At 45.8% G+C, this 18,862-nt stretch overlaps 1 long non-coding RNA gene across 1 annotated transcript; it reads right to left on the bottom strand.

Moving 5' to 3' along the window:
* Positions 1–989: 989 nt before the first annotated feature.
* Positions 990–17,833, bottom strand: Gm39602. The gene is made up of 3 exons (XR_872269.1): positions 17,583–17,833; positions 9,107–9,351; positions 990–1,094 (listed from the first exon to the last, which is right to left on the bottom strand). It is a non-coding gene; the product is annotated as a predicted gene, 39602 (long non-coding RNA).
* Between the last annotated feature and the right edge of the window lie 1,029 nt (positions 17,834–18,862).

Consider the following 18,862-nt stretch of genomic DNA (forward strand, 5'->3'; position numbering starts at 1 on the left):
AACAGTCTGTGTTGTTTAGCAGATCTTTGGGGCCTCCTTGACCAGTTACCTGCAAAGGGTTATCCCACGCCTTGCATTGTGATTTAATAACGGATGTCTTCTGGAGCAGCATTATCTACCTATGTAAGGTACCTCTATTGGAATTTATTATTATTATTATTATTATTATTATTATTATTATTATTATTATTATTATACTTTGAATTTAGCTTATCAACAGGGTGTTTCCATAGGATTTTTTCATATATCCTTGGTTTTTGTTAACCCACTATGATCCTCCCCATCCTCCCTTCTTATCCCTGTCTAGTATTTTAAGCCCCCTATCTTCCCCACTCCTTCCCTATCAAATGTATTCTATTATCCCTCCAATTATATTTCTGTGTTGTGCAATGGAGACTTTTCACACGGATTCTGCATAAGCCCTCTCTTGTAAGTTAGCCTCCTCCCTACCTGTACTTGTTTTATGTCAACTAGACACAGGCTAGAATCATCAGAGAGGAGGGAGCCTCAATCAAGAAAATGTCTCAATAGGGTTGCAGGCAAGCCTGAAGGACATGTTCTTAATTAGTAATTGACAGAGGAGGGCTCAACTCTTTGTTCATGGGTCATCCCTGGGCTGGTGGTCCTGGATTCTATAAGAAAGGAGGCTGCATGAGAAGCAAGCTAGTAGACAGCATCCCTCTGTGGCCTCTGCATCAGCTCCTGCCTCTAGGTTCCTGTCCTGACTTCCTTCCATGATGAACAGTGATAGGGAAGTTTAAACCAAATAAACCCTTCCCTCCCCAGGTTGCCTTGGTCAAAGCAACAGTAACCCTAACTAAAACAGCACCCCCTAATTTTCCCTATCTTCTCTCCACTCCCTTTCCCCCATGCCAACTTTAAATAATGTGCAACCTATCAAAGTGTACATCTCCTCATCCCTGGTGTTTGACTCCAGCCCAGTAATCCAAAGACAGTCCTGGAGTGTTTTGTCGTGACGATTTCACATACCTTGATCTTTGGAGCAGGCGATTCCTTCTAAGTCTATCCTGTCCCCTCTTCCAGTGGCATCAAGCGTGGCTAGACCCACTTGTAGAGTCCTCTCCCTGTTACTGCTGCAGGAGAACCAAAGCCACATGTGATCTACAGACAATCCCAGACACAGGCTTCTCTTGTCTACTGAGTCTCTTGAAATGATGATCAGACAGAGGGTCCCAACTGAGCCTATAGAAGCTTCTAGGACCGGTCATAATTCAATAACTCTTGAGTCTACCTTCCAAATTCTCCTCCATCTTCATCGTGGCGAGCTGAATACTTCAAAGGGCCTAGAGTTGACTTAATCTATAGAAATTAAAGTAGCATAGACCATTCCCAGTAAAGTTCACATTTCAGAGTCTAAAAGTCCTGGCCTGGCTAAGCCTGTACCTTCCTTCTTACTGTGTGACCCTGTGGGAATATGTAAACTGTCCAAGCACCCGTTTTCCTGTTCTGAGACCATGGCATGATGGTTGTATCTTTCCACAGGGTCAACTGAGAGAATCCCAGGAAATTCCATATATGAAATACTGAGCTTAACACCTGGCATCTAGTATTAATCCAAACCCCATCTTATCTGTTCGCTCTTTGTGTGGAATATTCAGGAGCAAGGGGCTGGTCTTGTGGCATGTGGTGAAGCCCATTTCAAAGGTACTAAAGTATTAGGCACAAAGAAAAGAAAAAACAGATTGCCCTTGACATTGCTTGTAAGCACTAAGGCTCAGAGATGGCGGGCTCCAAGCCAATGCTCATTTCACATGAAACCAAAAATCCACCCCACAATATGTGCTATGCTCTTCAAGCCTGGAAGCTCCCTTATGCTAGAGACCTCATTTGGGGAATATTATACAAAATGAAATGGACAGGGTTTGGAACTGGACTGTGAGCCATCGGAGATTGTCTCTACGATGTTGCTCACAAGCTATTTCTCTTTTGTATGATGAAAAACTGCAAGCTTGAAAATAAGCATAAAGCACCATTCCTCTCACCCAGACTCTCCAACTGTAAACTCATCCACTTCTCGGTTTCATATACACTCACCTCCTGGTGTTAAATTATTTCAAAGCCATTGTAAGCTTATTTCATCTTATTCAAAAATATTTGAATTCTAGGGTAACCTCTGGAGCTGGAGAGATGAATTGGTAATTAAAAGTATTGGCTGCTCTTACAGAAGACCTGGGTTTAATTCCCAGTGGCTCACATCTGTCTGTAACTGCAGGTCCATGAGGTCAGGTACCCTCTTCTGTCTGCCACAGGACACAGGCACTGCATGAATGTGGCACACAGATACCATGCAGGCAAAACCCTGATAGCATAAAATAAATTTTTAAATTCTAGAGTACCCTCAAAAGGACTAGTAAACCCCACAGTAAAATTAACAAGCGAAGGGGGAGATAAATAAGATAATAAAAATGAATTCATCCTTAGTTAAAAAGTCAGGAAGACAATAGACGAATTGGGAAAGGAAAAAGAAAAGAGATGAATCAGCTAGACTTAAGGGGAAAATACTGAAACACTGAGATTCAGGACAATTACCGTGAGCATGATAGTATTATCTATCATCAGATTTAGAAAAATGTAGAGACTGATTCTGCTGGCATGGCTTTTGTCACTGGTGCACTGTGCCTTGCTAGAGAGAATGCCAGGTGTTGCCATCGCTTCCAAAGTAGCCTACTAACAGGGACAGAAACACTCATTGATGCTCTCTTCGAAGAAAGGGGTCACTCACAAACACTGATTCTTCTTCTTTAGACACAAATGTAGTTCCAGATGTCGTCAGTCAGCTATGGTACTAGACTCACTTGTTAATGGAAACAGAGATCGCTCAGCCTGGCCCTCTGAATGACTGTGTGGTGCCGGGACTCCTGACGACTTGACAGTAACTTGGACTGGTTTGTCTTAATCTAGCTGAAACATTTATGTGTAGAACTATTTGTTACAACTACCTTACTATAGTCTATATGTCCTTTGATCCGCTAATATCCCTCACAAGTGTCTTAATTAAGGGCTGTAAATAACCGTACATAAGATTTCACTGAGACAATTCTGTGGGTAAGGAAACAGCTGGAAAGACCAGAAATAACCTGAGGATCCATCACAGGTTGGAGTGAAGGAACCATGGGACATCCATGCCACGGAGCAGTGTGTGTCAGCCATATGATATTTCCATGCCTGCTGACCCAGAGAAAGACCCATGATAGAGAGAAGCAATAAGCAAAGAAATGCTTCATGCACTCAGATTCGTGTTGAAACAGAAAAGAATGGAATTTTGCTTATTTATACATTCCATGGATGTTCTTGTGATGGTGGAGAAAGGTTTGCAGCACTGAATTAAGTTTTCCATGTTAGTTACCTCTGGAAGCAAAGACCAGGAAAACACTGGGAAAGGAGGAGGGATTGGTGAGATGCAAGTTCATCTCAGCATTACTCAATGAAAATGGAGAATCCAAAATTGAATCATAAGATATTGAATCAGATATGTAAAATCGAATACGTATGTAGACAGAGATGAAAGGTAATGTCAACCAACATAAAACTCACTCTTGTCTTAAATGCTAATATTTTAATATTACTTTCCTAATAAAAGAAGACAGAAAAAAATAAAGTGAACAAGATCAGCCTCTTCCTGGATGGAGCTGCCCACAAGCACAGTTGGAGTTTTTTTAATGGCCAATGTGGATTTATAGAGATGCTAGCTAGCTATTGTCTTCTTCAACCCTTAGGGCCCCATGACCGTGTGGGTGGAGTTTCCCCTACCACAAATAACTAAATAGTGTTCCATTGTCAGACATTCCAGAAAGAGCGCTCAGACCTGAAACAGGAAATGAGGATGTAACTGCTCAGCACACATTACTATAATGAAATGCTTGAGGCAGGTTAACCCCATAAAAAGATCTATTTAGCACACAGCCTCCAGTAGCCTTATTGGTTTAGCCTCTGGGGAGAGCCTAATGACATCACAGCATCACAGTACAAAACAGGAACCAGAGAGAGGCCCTCTTAAGGGATAGACCACCCAGTCGGTCCCACCTCTTTATGGCTCTGAGATAACCTGCCAATACCAGTACTCTGAGGACTGTAGCTTTTTGTAAAGAATGATTTTAGATAGTTTACAAAATAACAGGTTTCATTATGGCATTTTCATAAATATATATATGTCACTGTACTTTATGCCTCGTCTAAGTCATGAACCTTTAAGGAACACATTTTAAATCATCCCCAACCGTAACGGTTGACTCAAAGGGGAAGCAGTAGCTAGAATCACTTGTTAAGCTTTCCTTTCCGTGCAGTTAGCCCAGACTTTCAAACACAGCTTATAATTCAGCGGGGCGGGCAGCCTGAAATTCTGCATTTCTAATGATTTCCCCACTAATCCTTGAACCACATTTTGCACGGCACAGGGACTAGTGCCAGAAAGTGTTTCCACTCTTCCAAAAGCATGATGAGGACAAGGGGTTGTTGGGGTACCGGCCTGCTGAGACATTCTCAAAACAGGTCTATACCAGTGCCACAGCTGGACAACAGTCTACTTATATTCTATGAGCTACATGCCTTCTGGGAAATCTTGTTCAAAGGTGTAGCTCAGTCTTTGCTAAACTGTAAGAACGTACAGTGGATTATTCCTAGAAAGACCGACCCCTGCTTACCATGAAGCAGTGGATGGTCAAGGCTGGACCACCTCCCAGGAGGTAGGTCTTGGAGTTGTAGAGAACTCAGCAGCGGGAAGAACTCCAACCAGGAGACCTTAGGATAAGCAGGTCCTGCCAGGCCGTTTGTGAACAGGGAGCAGTGCTCTGGCATGTCAGGCATACAGCAGTGAGTCAGCCGAATGGCCTAAGCAGTAAAGTTCCCATAAAGCAAGAAGTCTAGAAAACAAACCTTAGTGCTTAATTCTTAATCTAATACCATCAAAGAGCCAGCTCTCTCCATCTCTCAGCTCTGCTCTCCCAAGCGTGTTAGCTTTGTCCTCAAGTCTGTCCCTGCATGGTGTCCACGACCCACAGGGAGACAATCTGACAGTTCCTTCACCCACCACTATTAAGTGGGCTGGGAATCTCTTGCTTGACTTGGAGATGCCACCTCTGCTTTGGAAGAGGAGACGGCACGGATCTCCCTTGAAGTATGCAGCCGCTAAATGACATACAAAACCTGGGTGTGCTAGCAGGAAACTCTCTGGAGCTAGGTGCTGGCTTTGTCATTGGGCACAGAGGATGACCGGGAAGAAGAGGGGCAAGCATTCCTGGAAGCTTTCCACAAGTACATGGGGACTGCACTGAGCAGGTGTTTGGGAAACCCTGGTGTCTATCCATCTACTCCAAAAGACAACTGATAAAACAGCTCTATAAAACTCAGAAAGAAAAATGCTACACATTGAATTCAAAGGCAGTTCTTAGGAAGACAACACTTAATTGGGGCTCTTACAGGTTCACAGGTTCAGTCCATTATCCTCAAGGTGGGAGCATGGCATCATCCAGGCAGGTATGGTACAGGAGTTGCTGAGAGTTCTCCATCTTCATCTGAAGGCTGATAGAAGCCTGGCTTCCAGGCAGCTAGGATGAGAGCCTTAAAGCCCACACTCAGTGACACACCTACTCCAACAAGTCCTCACCTTCTAGTAATGCCAGTCCCTGGACCAAGTATATACAAACCATCACATGGCCTTTATTCCAAGAAGGCTCCAAGGCTAATATTACCAGGAAGAAGGAAAGGACAGTGACGATGAGAAGACATTTTCTGTGATCCTGGCTACCCATACTCCCAATCGCCTGGTGAATCCTCCTTAGAATATACAGAGAGAGATACCAACTAAAGCAGCAACCTCCGTTAGTGCCAAGTTGGAGTATGTGTCTGGGCTCACACTTCCAACAAACCCAAGTGAGGTCCTTATGGCTAGATGGTCTGTGGGCTCTCTCTCCATCACATACCTAAATAGAAATGGTAGCTAATAAACCAGACATGGTGATGAAAACTCCATGAAAGGGAAGAGATTGGGAAGAGATGCCCAGGAGCTGCCAATGGGCAACTTGCCACATTCCGCTGGACAATAGAGAGTGGCTCACCCTTGCTTGGACTCTTAAGCAGCAGTCCTGTCTCCTTTCTAAGAATATCCCATCGGCTGCTTCCCCTGCTACGGGGTTCCTCAGCTGTCATCATCTTGACCCCATCAGAGAGGGACTTTGGCGAGCACATGGCCGCCATTGCCAGCCTCTTTCTATGACAACAAGCTCAAGAGCCCAGGCAGCACTGTAGAGACTGGTGCTTTGGGCTTTTTGCTTCTTAGAACAGTTCTTCCAGTGTATGTGCCTGTACTTACGGGACAGAGCTGTCAAGCCTAAAGTCTCGGGCCTCTTGGACACTGACCTGCATTCTCACCTCAGCACTCAAGCTAAGTACAGTGGCAACTGCACAGGCAGCTCTGACCGCACATTCACCTTGGCTAATTCTCACTGTATGGCAGAGAACTTTCCCTTTTCACATGAGGTGTCACACACATTTATTTTATGTGTGTGAATGTGTGTGTCAGAGTATGCCTGGAGAGGTCAAAGAATAACCTGTGAAAGCAGCCTGTCTTTCTACCATGAGATCAAGCACTTTTACCTGCTGAGCCATCTCACCAGCTCCAGGGAAGACAGCTCAGACAAGGCGGTTCTAGACTGCTATTCTGCCATCACTTCTTAGAATGGCTTCAATTATAGGTACAAACACAGCCTATTCAATATTGCTAAGAGCACAGAGTGCTGGCTAGACACTGTCACGTGAGAGCTCATGCTGCAGGAAAGTCTGTTTCTTAACAAAGCTACCCTTCCTTCCACATCTACTCATAGACCAGTTAGCTATTGGCTGAGTGCAACTCTGCTGGACTTTTCTACTTTCGACAGGAAGTAGGTTACACCATCAGCATGCTGACCTTTTAAAAACCATTTCTACAAACATCTGGTCTGTTTTCCGATATGCAATTTGACCACATGTTTTGCTACTACCTAAAAGGGGCCGCCATCTTTCTAGTCTGTGGTGTCTGTGTCCTTGCAGCCTGTAACCTCCTGCAGCTCCTGCTTCACGTCCTTCCAGCTCAGGACAGAACTCTATATGGGTAAGTATAAAATTTAGTTGTGAATGTCAGAAAGGTTATGCTATGTGATGGAATTTAAAAGATGAATGTCTATTTCTCTCATACGTAAATCTTTCAGTGATCACTGGGTGTGTGAGTCATGAGGTCCCAGCTGTTTGTAACTTATTGCCCTTTTCAGTTGGATGGATGCAGCCAGTGGGCATAGAAGAGCCATCTTGGTCCCAAAGTCGGAAGCAGGATGCTGAGGAGGTTTGCAGGGCAGTGGGCATCGGGGAATAAAGGGAGTGGGAGAAAACCCACATCCCGCCAGAGTTCCAATGCTCTGGGCAGGCAGACGCAGCAGCCCCGGGTTGGGTGTCTCGCTGTGGAAAGCTACGGACCCAGCCCACTAGGGGTGGGGGGGGGGAGGTTGGACAAGGGGTAGTCCTAGGTTTCTGGGCCTCATGGAGGCCAGAGATAACAGGTTCTCAGTCTCAGGCATCCCAGACACTGCTGGACACCTAGGAAGAGCTGAACAACAAAATGGAGGCTGGGGGGCAGGGGGTGGGGGCTTGTTCAGCTCTGGGACCAAACAGAGGAGAGAGCAGGGAGAGAGGAGATGCTGGGTGGTTCCCAGTCGTGGCTGGAATGCAGGAAGGCCTTCTGTAGGAGGTTAGACACCACTCTTTAGAGGAAAGCCTATTCCATCGTTTAAGCATGGCAGGCCTTGATGAGCAGAGACAGTCTGTGGTTTTAGAGCTTTATTGTAGAAAGGCAGGAAGGAAGAGAGAAGGTAGAAAGAGGGAGAGAGGCCGGCCAGGGCCACGTGAAGAGAGGAGTCAAGAGAGAGAGAGAGAGAAGGAGAGCTAGAGATGAGAGTAAGAAAGGTGAGAGCTTAAAGAGTGAGAGGTGGGGCCAAGCAGCCCCTTTTATAGTGGGATGGGCTACCTTGCTGTTACCTGGTAACTGTGGAGGGGGAGCCTAGCGAGAATACCAGAAGCTTAGGACATTGTCTGCGTGACTTAGAGTCACAGAATTATGGAGTTGGGGGCTCTGTGGTGTCATGCACCTATCTCTGGGAATGTGGCTCACTGTTCTGTCCCTTGTAGAGTTTCTTCCTGGGTCTCTACTGGGTCTCCAGAGCAAGCCTCATTTAACCAAAATGGGCTGCATTTCACGGCCCCACCGAGGTTTAGTAATAAGTTGCAAACATCTTGAAAGTCATGTCCTGGAAGCCATTTACACTCACCATGCCACTGACCCCTTTTAGTCACTCAGCCTAGCTGCAAGGGAAGCAGGAATAATCCACATGAGATAATCCACATGACTGAGCCAACATTGAAGACAGGATCGGGTCACAGATCAAGAGAGCACTACTCAAATTAGGAGATCTCAGCAAGGCAATTTCACTCCTCCTCAGGATGCTTAGCAGACCCAAACAGGAAAGCAGGCACAGCCAGCTGAAAGATTTTAATCTTTTATCCCTAAAACAGAGGCAATGTTGGCTGCTCCTCACTGGCTGAGGTACAATCTTACATTCTATACCTAAAAAGATGGCTTTGAGGGAAATTTTTGGTATCTGGGGAGTGGAGTGGAATGGCATATACATGAGAGTTTATGGGAAAGGGAAGACTGGCAAAGAACAGGGGTAGAAACGTGCACATGTTCAACACTCATTTGACTTTTTTTTAAAAAAGAGTTTTCCCAAGGTGTCCCCTAAAATCCATGGAGCACCAGAGGCTGGTGACATATTGCTTATAGGAACTCTTAAAGGGAAGCTATGGATAGCATTTCTGAAGACCAGCCTGACACCACCTTAAAGGGTCTTTCACTGAGAGAGCCCCCTGGGGAGCAACTGGGACACACACAAAGCTTCGTTGTGCAGATCAGATTACTAGAACCCCAGAGGCAACTGCAGAGAAGAAACTCCTGGGGAAGAGAAGCATTCCCTGAAGGATACACTAATGCTCATTCCTAACCTACAAGGAGGCCACTTTAAACATCTGCCATAGTGAATGATTACAGCCACTTTGGAAAAGTTACCATCTGATCCGGCAACTGCACTTCTAGGTACACAGTTGAAGGAACTGGATCCATATGCGGAAGAGATGATGTCTGCACTCCACAGTCGTCAGAACACTGTCTGCAACAGCCAAGATGGAAGCAACTGAAATGTCCCTCCAGAGGCCAACAGATAAAATGAGATAGGTGCATATACAAATAGATGCCCGTGCAGTCTCTACCATGCAGCACAGGAAACTCTGTCCTTCTCAGCAGCATTAATGGTCCTAGAGAACAGAACAATAAGCAAAATAAGCCAGGCACAGAGAGACAAATACTCTACTTTCTCAACTACATAAAGTCTATCTTACAGGAACACGGGGTAGAAAGGTGGCTGGACTGAAGAAAGAACACGTTTCTGTGATTTATTACACGAGATGAGGACTCTAGTTAATAATAATGTATTATGTATTTTCAAATTGATAAAAGAATAGATTTCTAATATTCTCACTATAAGAAATGAGTTGGTGATATGATGAATATTTAATTAATTTGACTGAAACTTTCTGTAATGTATACGTAGATCAAAATATCATGTTATATATCCAAAGCAGACATAATTACTATTTGTCAATTGAGAAATAAAAGTTTTTATAAGTCCACTGTAGCCAGAAAAGGCTACCCTTAACTCAAGTGGTGCCAATTTAGACTCTCCTGCCTTTCTCCCCCACGCCACGCCCAGTCACAGGACAGTCCATGGAAGTAAGGGAGTCCCCTGCCTTTGCCCCACACCCAAGCCCAGTCACAGGACAGTCAGTGGAAGTGCGGGAGTCCCCTGCTGTCTACCCCAGCTCAGTGCTGCAGGCCTCAGAAAGAAAAGACAAAGTGTAATTTGAAATCAAATCTGAAGTTTTCATTATTTATCTGGAACTGCATATTTCATATTCATACTCTCAACCCTGGCTGCCCATTAGGATCACCTGGGGAGCTTTTAAAATTACTGATGTCTAGGCATTGTCCCCAAAGATTCTTATTTCATTGGTCTAGGGGGCAGCCTGGGCATCAATATTTTTTAAGGCTGCCCAGGAGATTTTGAAGGGCATCCTGGGCTAAGAACCATGGTAGTAATGTTGAATTAAGAACATTTTTGCAAACAGAAGATCATGGAGTGGCTAACAACGTGACAGAACTCTTCATCTCACCCAGGGGATGAAGAAAGGTGGCACAGCTCCCACACAATCAGGAGGAGCAGAAGATGCTATTTACCATGGCGCTCTGCAGGAGTCCTCACACTCCAGCAAACCCCGCATTTTTGGAGGAGATCAGGGGGGAGGGGGAGGACGCTGCAAAGATGGCTCAGTGGTTAAAAGCACACACTGCTCTTGCAGAAGACATGAGTTCAGTTCCCAGTGTTGATATTCTGTCTGGACTCCACCCCCAGTTTCCTGGCAGCAGCGAGGTAGGCCTGGCCCACTATAAAAGGGGCTGCTTGTTCTCTTACTCTCTCTTACTCCTGCTCCTCTCCCTTGCCTCTTGCCCCTTGTTCCCCATTCCACACACACACACCCCACACACATGGTCATGGCCTCTATTTCTCTACTCTCTCTTTCTGTCTCTACTACTCTCTTAATTCCCCTCCCCATGCCCTGAATAAACTCTATTCTATACTATACCATCATGTGGCTGCTCCCTCAGGGGGAAGAGATGCCTTGACATGGGCCCACCGAGGGACCCCCTTCCCCCATACCTCAGCACACTCCCATAGAACATTTTAGAGTTCTTTATCGTTTTATAACTATAACACCCAGCACCCATGTAGGATGACTCACAACCACCAGTAATCTAGCTCTAGGGGATCCAATGCCTTCTCCTAGCCTCCTCAAGTACCTACAGACACACACACACACACACACACACACACCACACCACACACAAACACTTTTTTTAATAAAATAAATCTTTAAAAAGTTGAGAATCCTCCTCCGGACAAGGCAGGTCTTTGTGTTGCCCTGTACCTGCCTCTAAAGGAACTCAAGCCTCCAGCTCAGGGACACTGACCCAGTTAGTTAAGTGAGAGTGCCCCACCCACACCCTCACTCCCACCCCTATCACGCTTTTCCACGATCTCCTAACTAGACTCTGATAGAGCAGACTTCCCAGTTACACATCACCACCATGCCTACTGGCCTGAGTCACTTACTCAGTAGCCATACTCCCTTAATAAAGGCAGGACGCAGTAACAAGAAAGCAACAGCCAGTGTATTTGTCAGCTGACATCCACACGTAGCCTCACTCTGTCAACACAGGCACTGTCTACACGGGTGCCTACAACTCCAAGCCCTTCAACATATCTGACTCCTCGAGCCCACGCTTATGGTGTAATTCTATCAAACAGACAGGGACTGGTTGCCAAATACATCCAGGGCCAAGAGATCGCCCTTCACTGTTAGAGGCTCCTACAGCGTGACCAGGAGAACAGCCTCTCCATAACCTAAAAAGGAAAGCAACTCACCCTAAGTCCATGCTTGTATCAAGAGCAGCCTTCTTCAGCATCAACTGCTGTCTTTCATTTGACTCAAAAATATTTTTTAACTAGCAATAAAATGTATTCCACTGTGATCCCATGCTGAGAGAGAAGTCTATACTTGGTGGGAAAGGCCCTCTGTCCCAGCATATTCTTCCAGACTATTACAGAACAGGGAAAACTATATCTGAGAGTTGAGTCCAACCAGAGGCGAAGTCCCAGTCTCTGATTTCATTTAAAAAAAAAAAAAAAGTTCACTGCTGCTCCCCTCCCCCACACTGTGAAAACTACCACCTTCCAGAGATCAATAAAAAAGGTCCCACACAGTTGCAAAAGACAAGGTTTTCTCCCTTTATAAGCACACTTGAAAGATGGGGGGAGGTCTTGAGGGTGAAAGTGATCTAAGGACACTGTGTATATAAAGTTCCTCTAGAACTTGGTTATTTCATTTTTTCTTGGAATAGCACACACTGTGCCTTCTACCCTGAGTAGCTCAAACAGCACCCAGTGTCAAGGCCGAGCCTTTGGTTTTAATCAGGGACTAAAGCCTAGAACGTTAGACAAAGAGAGCAGTTGCTGGTTACAGTACCGAGGGGACCATTAAAGGTGATTTCTCAGTTCGCTGAGCTCACCCTCAGAAACAGCCACATGCTTTGCTGAGAAGCATCCGCAGGACACGGTGCACCTCCCAGCTATTTATTTAACTTTATGTGGCTGTCATAAAACTTTTTTATTTGCTTTCAGTTAGACCATAGGTTTTGACAAGATAAATTTTTATTTAGGTCTTTGCCCAGCTACAATCAGAAACAGGAGACTCACCCTCCAAGGCTGATAGATGGATTAATCAAAGCAATTCCCCGCCCCACGTTCCTTCCAGCAACCACAGGGATCAACACACAGAGTTTTTCCTTAATTAAAGAAACTCAGCAACAAGGTGATTTACCGATGATGGATCTTGCAGGCCCTTTCATTGTGTGGTCACTGTTGGCCACTGTTTGAAATTTACCAACATAAATAAAACCTCTCCATGACTAAACAAAGTTAAAGTAGCAATAAATTGAGGCTGCCATGTCCTCTGAGCTAGATCTGAGGCCAACATAAATACCAGAATGCCTTGGCTGTGACATGCTTGACACAATGACATCATGCACTCCCAGAAGGAACAGCCTCGCCCAAGCCAAAGCCTCAAACCGAACACAATTCCCCTAAATGAATCAAATTGCAATGGTCTAGACTCGCCCGTTCTAAGGACTCCACTCTGCCTTCCTCGCCCTTTTCTGTCGAGCAATCGCATTAAAAATAATCTATACGCTGATCTAAATTTTACTTTTTCTGCACGATTAAATTTTGGCAGGAGTAAATCTCTGCAATTCACACTTCCTGGGAATGTTTGGAAAGTCACTAAAAACTCAGGATTTATCAGCTTAAGGTCCAGCCACTGCCGTGCGACCCTGTGGTCTATCTGCTACTACCTTTAGTGGTGGCCCAGGGCAGTGCTTGCCACAAGACCAACACTCTTCACTTAAAAGTAACTGGGCACCAGCTTCCCTCCCCCAGGCCTTGCTTTGTCCGCATCTAGCAACATGCTGTAATGGAATGCCTCTATGCATCAAGAAAGCCAGCCTACACTGGGGCCCGTCAGCCCTCACACCACTACTCAGAGGAGAGAGGGGAGAAACGTTGAAAATGCACTTGGAGGATGGCAAATTAAAAATGGAGAAAGTCTAATAACTAATTGGTGAAATCATAAAAGCTGCCGTAAAAGACATTTTCCTTAAACTACTTTACACAAGGCTATATAATTTTATGTCACTTTTTATTTATGTTGCTGTAATGAAAGCTGTTCTGGGAGATGAAGGGCTTCTGAAGAGAGAAATTGAACTACTTCTGAGAGGAGGAAAAAGCCTGCAGACCTAGGGCTTGGGACAGATTCCTTCAGAAAGACAGGAGGGCTGGGAGGGCTATCTGTTCACTCCTAAACACCTCTGAGTCAGTATTTTGCCATAAGGGGCCAGTGAAATGGCTTAGCAGGTAAAAGGACTTGCCACCAAGTCTGATGACTTGAGTTTGACCCCTGGGACCCACATGGTTAATTGGGAAAAACTGACTCTGGAAAGTTGTTCTCCGACTTCCACATACAAACCCAGGCATGTGTGTGTCCATAACTGTGCACAGAGAGTCCACATGGCTCACAGAACCAGAGTAAGAACTAGAGAGACACGTGCCACAAGCTAATGTTCTAAAGGCAGATATCTTTAATCTTTTATGTGTATGGGTGTTTCGTCTGCATGTATATCTGTGTTCCACTTTCACACTGGTGCCCACAGAGGCAAAAGACATCGGATTTTCTGGAACTAGAGTTACATACAATCCTGAGCCACCACGTGGCTCCTGGGAATCTAATCTGGGTCCTTGGGAAGAGCAGACAATGCTTTTAACTGCTGAACCATCTCTCCAGCCCATAAAAGCAGGTTTTTATTGTGAGAAGTAAGAAAGGGAATGTGATTTGAGATTTGAGTAGGTGGTGTATACAAATGGGTCCCATGTTAACCAGAGCCTGGTGACTCTGCAGAGCCGACATGGGTCTCAGGCCACACTCAGGACTTTACAGGCACTGTTTCTTGTTTCCCAGTGGTCAGACAAGCTTTCTCCCTCTCCATCTGCACGGAGTGAGTCAGACAGTGGACAAAAAGGAATAGTTCTAATACAGAGAACACTCAAATAAATTATAAACAGAAAATGTAAACTTCTCTGTGCTCAAGCGGAGGACAAGGAAGGGCCCCTGGGTGCCCGTCTGTATTTCTTGTTGCTGTGTTCTTCTGTGTTTATTAAAAGTCACTGCGCGAGTACAAAAGAGGCTACTTTTCCTGTGTGTTAGCCTTCAATTGCAAGTTTTAACATAGCTGAAGTTCAGATGAGTCTCCCAAAAAAATCCAGAAAGTGCATAATATATTGCAAAACATAGAAGTGTGGTGTGATTTTCCCAGGGAAATGAGGGTCACCCTTAAAGCCAGAGCCCTCTGAACTCAGGCTTACTTTCAAAGCAAGGATGAGGCTGTTTTTAGAAACAATTTACCATCTATTAACAATGAAACCCAATTCAGCCTTGCCTATTAGAAAATGAAACATATATACACAGCTCCAAGGAATGGCTGGAGAATCACACAGACACAGTATTCCTTAGGTGGGCTCCACAGCCAAGGCCACTTTACACCACTGTGGAGCAGACTAAACAAACCTGACCCGCAGGCCGACCCTCCAAGGATCCCAAAAGATTGGAAACTCCAAAAAGGCAGCTCTGACCAGACTTCACAGCCTGGTAATGGCATGCAAACGACACTCTGTTTCTGTCGCCCAGCCAAGGGTTGGTATTGTATATGAGAGCAATTTCCTCAAGAATTCAGAGGGAAACGGTACTTTGTCTGTAATGTGTGCGGTTCACAGTAGCAAGAGTATTCAGTAGCTGGGGACCCTCAGCCCCTCCGTGAATGACCGTTGCATCCCTCTGTCTGGGCAGTGTGAGGGTGCCAGCTGAAGGGGAGGTAAAGCCCGTGCCATACAGCCAGGCTGGTTTGATTTTGCTCTCAGGCACTAGAGGTCATGTCCAGAACCTTGCACATGCTAGGCAGGCAGGAAGCACTCCACCACTGAGCTATGCTTTCAGCCCAGAGGACTAATGTACAAGTTAAAACTGTGTCTCCCAAAACCTTCTGGAGATTCAGGCTACTCTTCATTACAAGGTGGTTTCAGGCTCTCTTCTTTCTGCATGTTCCCTGCTGTCACCTACCAAGGCACTACCCAGCATCCAGAGTCTCTGTCTCTGTCTCTCTGTCTCTCTCTGTCTCTCTCTCTCTCTCTCTCTCTCTCTCTCTCTCTCTCTCTCTCTCTCTCTCTCTGCTAGCAGTGGCAGCCAAGTCTCCCACAGCTTGTCTCCACATGTCCCCTTTCTCATGACTCCCCATCCCATGAAGAATGACTCAGGTCTGTCCTGTGGGGAACTGGTTGCTCCAAACAGCCCTCAACAAGAAGCTGCCTGGGAAGAAGATGTGTGTAGGGTGGAAGAAGAAAGGAAGCATAGAAGAAACCAAGGCTGAGCTAGCTGGGCAGAAGAGAGTTCTGCAGGTACCACATGGCTCACACAGCCTTTCATCCTTGCTTCCTGACTGACAAAACAGGGGCTGGAACCCCCACAACATATCCCAGCTGCTACGCAGAGGCCTACAGCATCCAGAGGAAGGGTTGTAGTCTGCATGCAGACTTCCAGCACATCTTCTCTCTGGCCTATCCAGAGTCAGATCTCTCAAAATGGCTGGTAACCTGCCTAAGCCCTTAATCCTCTCCAACAGTAAAATGAGTCACAGGGAAAGGACATAAACCATGAACTGGGGACTTAAAAACCACTTGCCACCTCGTTGAAAGATTTTTATTGCCCCTGTTTTCAAACACGGAATGTAGGTTCACCACTGCCCAGATGTGCTAAATGCTTGGTCCCCAGTGTGGTGATGAGATAGCCAAAGGGATTAATGCTAGACTTACAGGATGTATTAGTTCTCAAGAGCAGGCTGATATAAGGAGGGAGAGCCCTGTGGCTATGGTCCCATTCAATGCAAAACATGAATTGTTTTCTTTCCTTTCTCTACCACATTATGATACAGTCTGGAGCCCTTATAAGGATGCTAGCACTATGCAATATGGGTCCTCCGGCCACTAGAATTGTGACTGAAATAAACCTTTTTACTCTATAAATTACATAGACCATGGTATTGTGTTATAGCCACATAACACAGACCAATATAGATTTGATCATCACCTTTTCAGCTAAGCCCTAACCCTATATTTGTACATAAAACATTCTTTTTGACTTATACCACAGCACATTCCTGTCGACCAATTCAGGGAGCCCTTATTTTCAGAGGGAGACAGCAAGTGTATACCCTTTGTGTTAGAAAGCATGTACACACTAGTGTTTCCTTCTGTAAAACAATGATCCTGCTTTGACAAATCAGGTGATAACCTAGCTTCCAGGTCAGGTGTTCATGTGCTGAGCAATAGACACAAAGCATCGTGCTGCCCCAGCAAGTTGGGAGCACAGGACAGACTCAAAACAGACCATATACTGAGTAGTCTAGGCCTGAGCATGACCAAGACCTACCATGGGGAGGGACCTGGGTATCTGGGCGACTCATTCACCTATCAGAAGGGAATTATCTTGAGCAATCACACATTCCAGTTCCAGAAACCAGAGGCCAGTGGAAAGACCTAACGGCCCAGTGGCGACATGTACTGTGGCAGCAGCTAGAGTCTCTCGTTCAACTCTGTGAGCCCCACTTCCTGAATAACCCCTAGTCCCATGTCACCAGTACTACTCTCTGCTGTCCCCCAGGGTACACTTCTGTCTTCTGCTCAAGGGGTCTTTGTTTCATAGCTCCCCATTCTGGGGAATCCTGTAATGTCTGCTGCATGAAGTGAGGACTACAGGCTGGACCTCTACACGCAGCTAATATGTTGTTGGAAACAGCAGGATCTGTCCCAGAGGAAAATACCATCCCTTGCTACAACTCACCTCTCATGTTATGGACAGCAGGAGAGGCTGTCCTGCCCCTTCCCCCAGGAGTCCCAGATGAAGGCTAAGTCCTGAGACAACACCCCACAAACCCAAAAGTCACATAGATGCAGCTGATGGACCTCAAGACACCTGCCCTAATGCAGACTGTGCCCTGCCTGGTGAATGTGGAGTGTCAGATGCTTCTAGAAATAAGCTGCCTGGGTCAAAGTCTGACCCCCATGCCCACAACAGTCCTGATCAGCAACTCAACCTTCCTGGGTCTTGGCCTTTCCCCTATAACACAGGAATAAGAATTACACCTACTTCATTGAGGCATGGCAAAGATTAGCAGTGAATACACACAAATAACCATTTCAAACAATGTCAGATACAACAAGCATTAAATAACCCTTAGCATCTATTTATAACAGTGAGAATTCTCCCCTTACCTAGGAAGAAAGGCTGTCCATCTAGCCACTCTATGTAAGTAAGTCTTGTACTGGATACCAGGAGCCTTTGTTTAGAGAAGAGGAAAGACTGGAACACAGAAGTGGAAAGAAGACTGGCCCATCTTCTTGCTCAAGCAGTTGTCTCCACCGCCTCTTTCCTCTGGCAGGGGGCAGAAGCACTTTACCTCTCCTGTGAAGAGCTCAGGCTAACTTGAACCAAATGGGGGTGTAATTCACCTCAGTGGCAAAGAGCATGCGCAAAATGTCCGCCGTTCAGTCACCACCAGCTAAAAAACAAAAAGATAGAGGAAGGAGAAGTAGGAGGGGGAGGGGGAAGAGGAGGGAGGGGGAGGGGAGGGGAGGAGGAGGAGGAGGAGGAGGGGGAGGGGAGGGGAGGAGGAGGAGGAGGGGGAGGGGGAGGGGAGGAGGAGGAGGAGGGGGAGGGGGAGGGGAGGAGGGGGAGGGGAGAAGGAGAAGGAGAAGGAGAAGGAGAAGGAGAAGGAGAAGGAGAAGGAGAAGGAGAAGGAGAAGGAGAAGGAGAAGGAGAAGGAGAAGGAGAAGGAGAAGGAGAAGGAGAAGGAGAAGGAGGAGAAGGAGAAGGAGAAGGAGAAGGAGAAGGAGAAGGAGAAGGAGAAAGAAGAAGAAGAAGAAGAAGAAGAAGAAGAAGAAGAAGAAGAAGAAGAAGAAGAAGAAGAAGAAGAAGAAGAAGAAGAAGAAGAAGAAGGGAGCAGATGCAAAATCTCACAGGCAAGTTTCAGGCAGAGCTAAAGTAGTCCTGCAGAGGGGGGAAAGGGGGAGGGGCCAGCGGGGGAAGGATTGGAAGAGCCTGAGAGATCAAGGGCACAGGAATGGGGTTGTCTCTGACTCTTTTGCCTGCCTTTGGGACCCTTTTCCTCCTACTGGGTTGCTTCATTCAGTCTTGATGTAGGGATACGTGCCTGGTCCTACTGTAGCCTGCTATGCTTTATTTGTTTGATGTCCCTGGAAGGCCTGCTCTTTTCTGAGGAGAGGTTAGACAGAGGTAGATCTGGGGGAAAGGGAAGAGGAGGGAGGAGAAACTGCAGTTGGGAATGCAATATATGAGAGAAAAATAAATAAAAAGGAAACAAAATGAAAATAATGATTCTATGAGGTCCCATTTATCGATTCTCGATCTTACAGCACAAGCCATTGCTGTTCTATTCAGGAATTTTTCCCCTGTACCCATATCTTCAAGGATTTTCCCTACTTTCTCCTCTAAAAGTTTCAGTGTCTCTGGTTTTATGTGGAATTCCTTAATC

Source organism: Mus musculus, chromosome 11 (assembly GCF_000001635.26).
Source record: "Mus musculus strain C57BL/6J chromosome 11, GRCm38.p6 C57BL/6J".
NCBI lineage: Eukaryota > Metazoa > Chordata > Mammalia > Rodentia > Muridae > Mus > Mus musculus.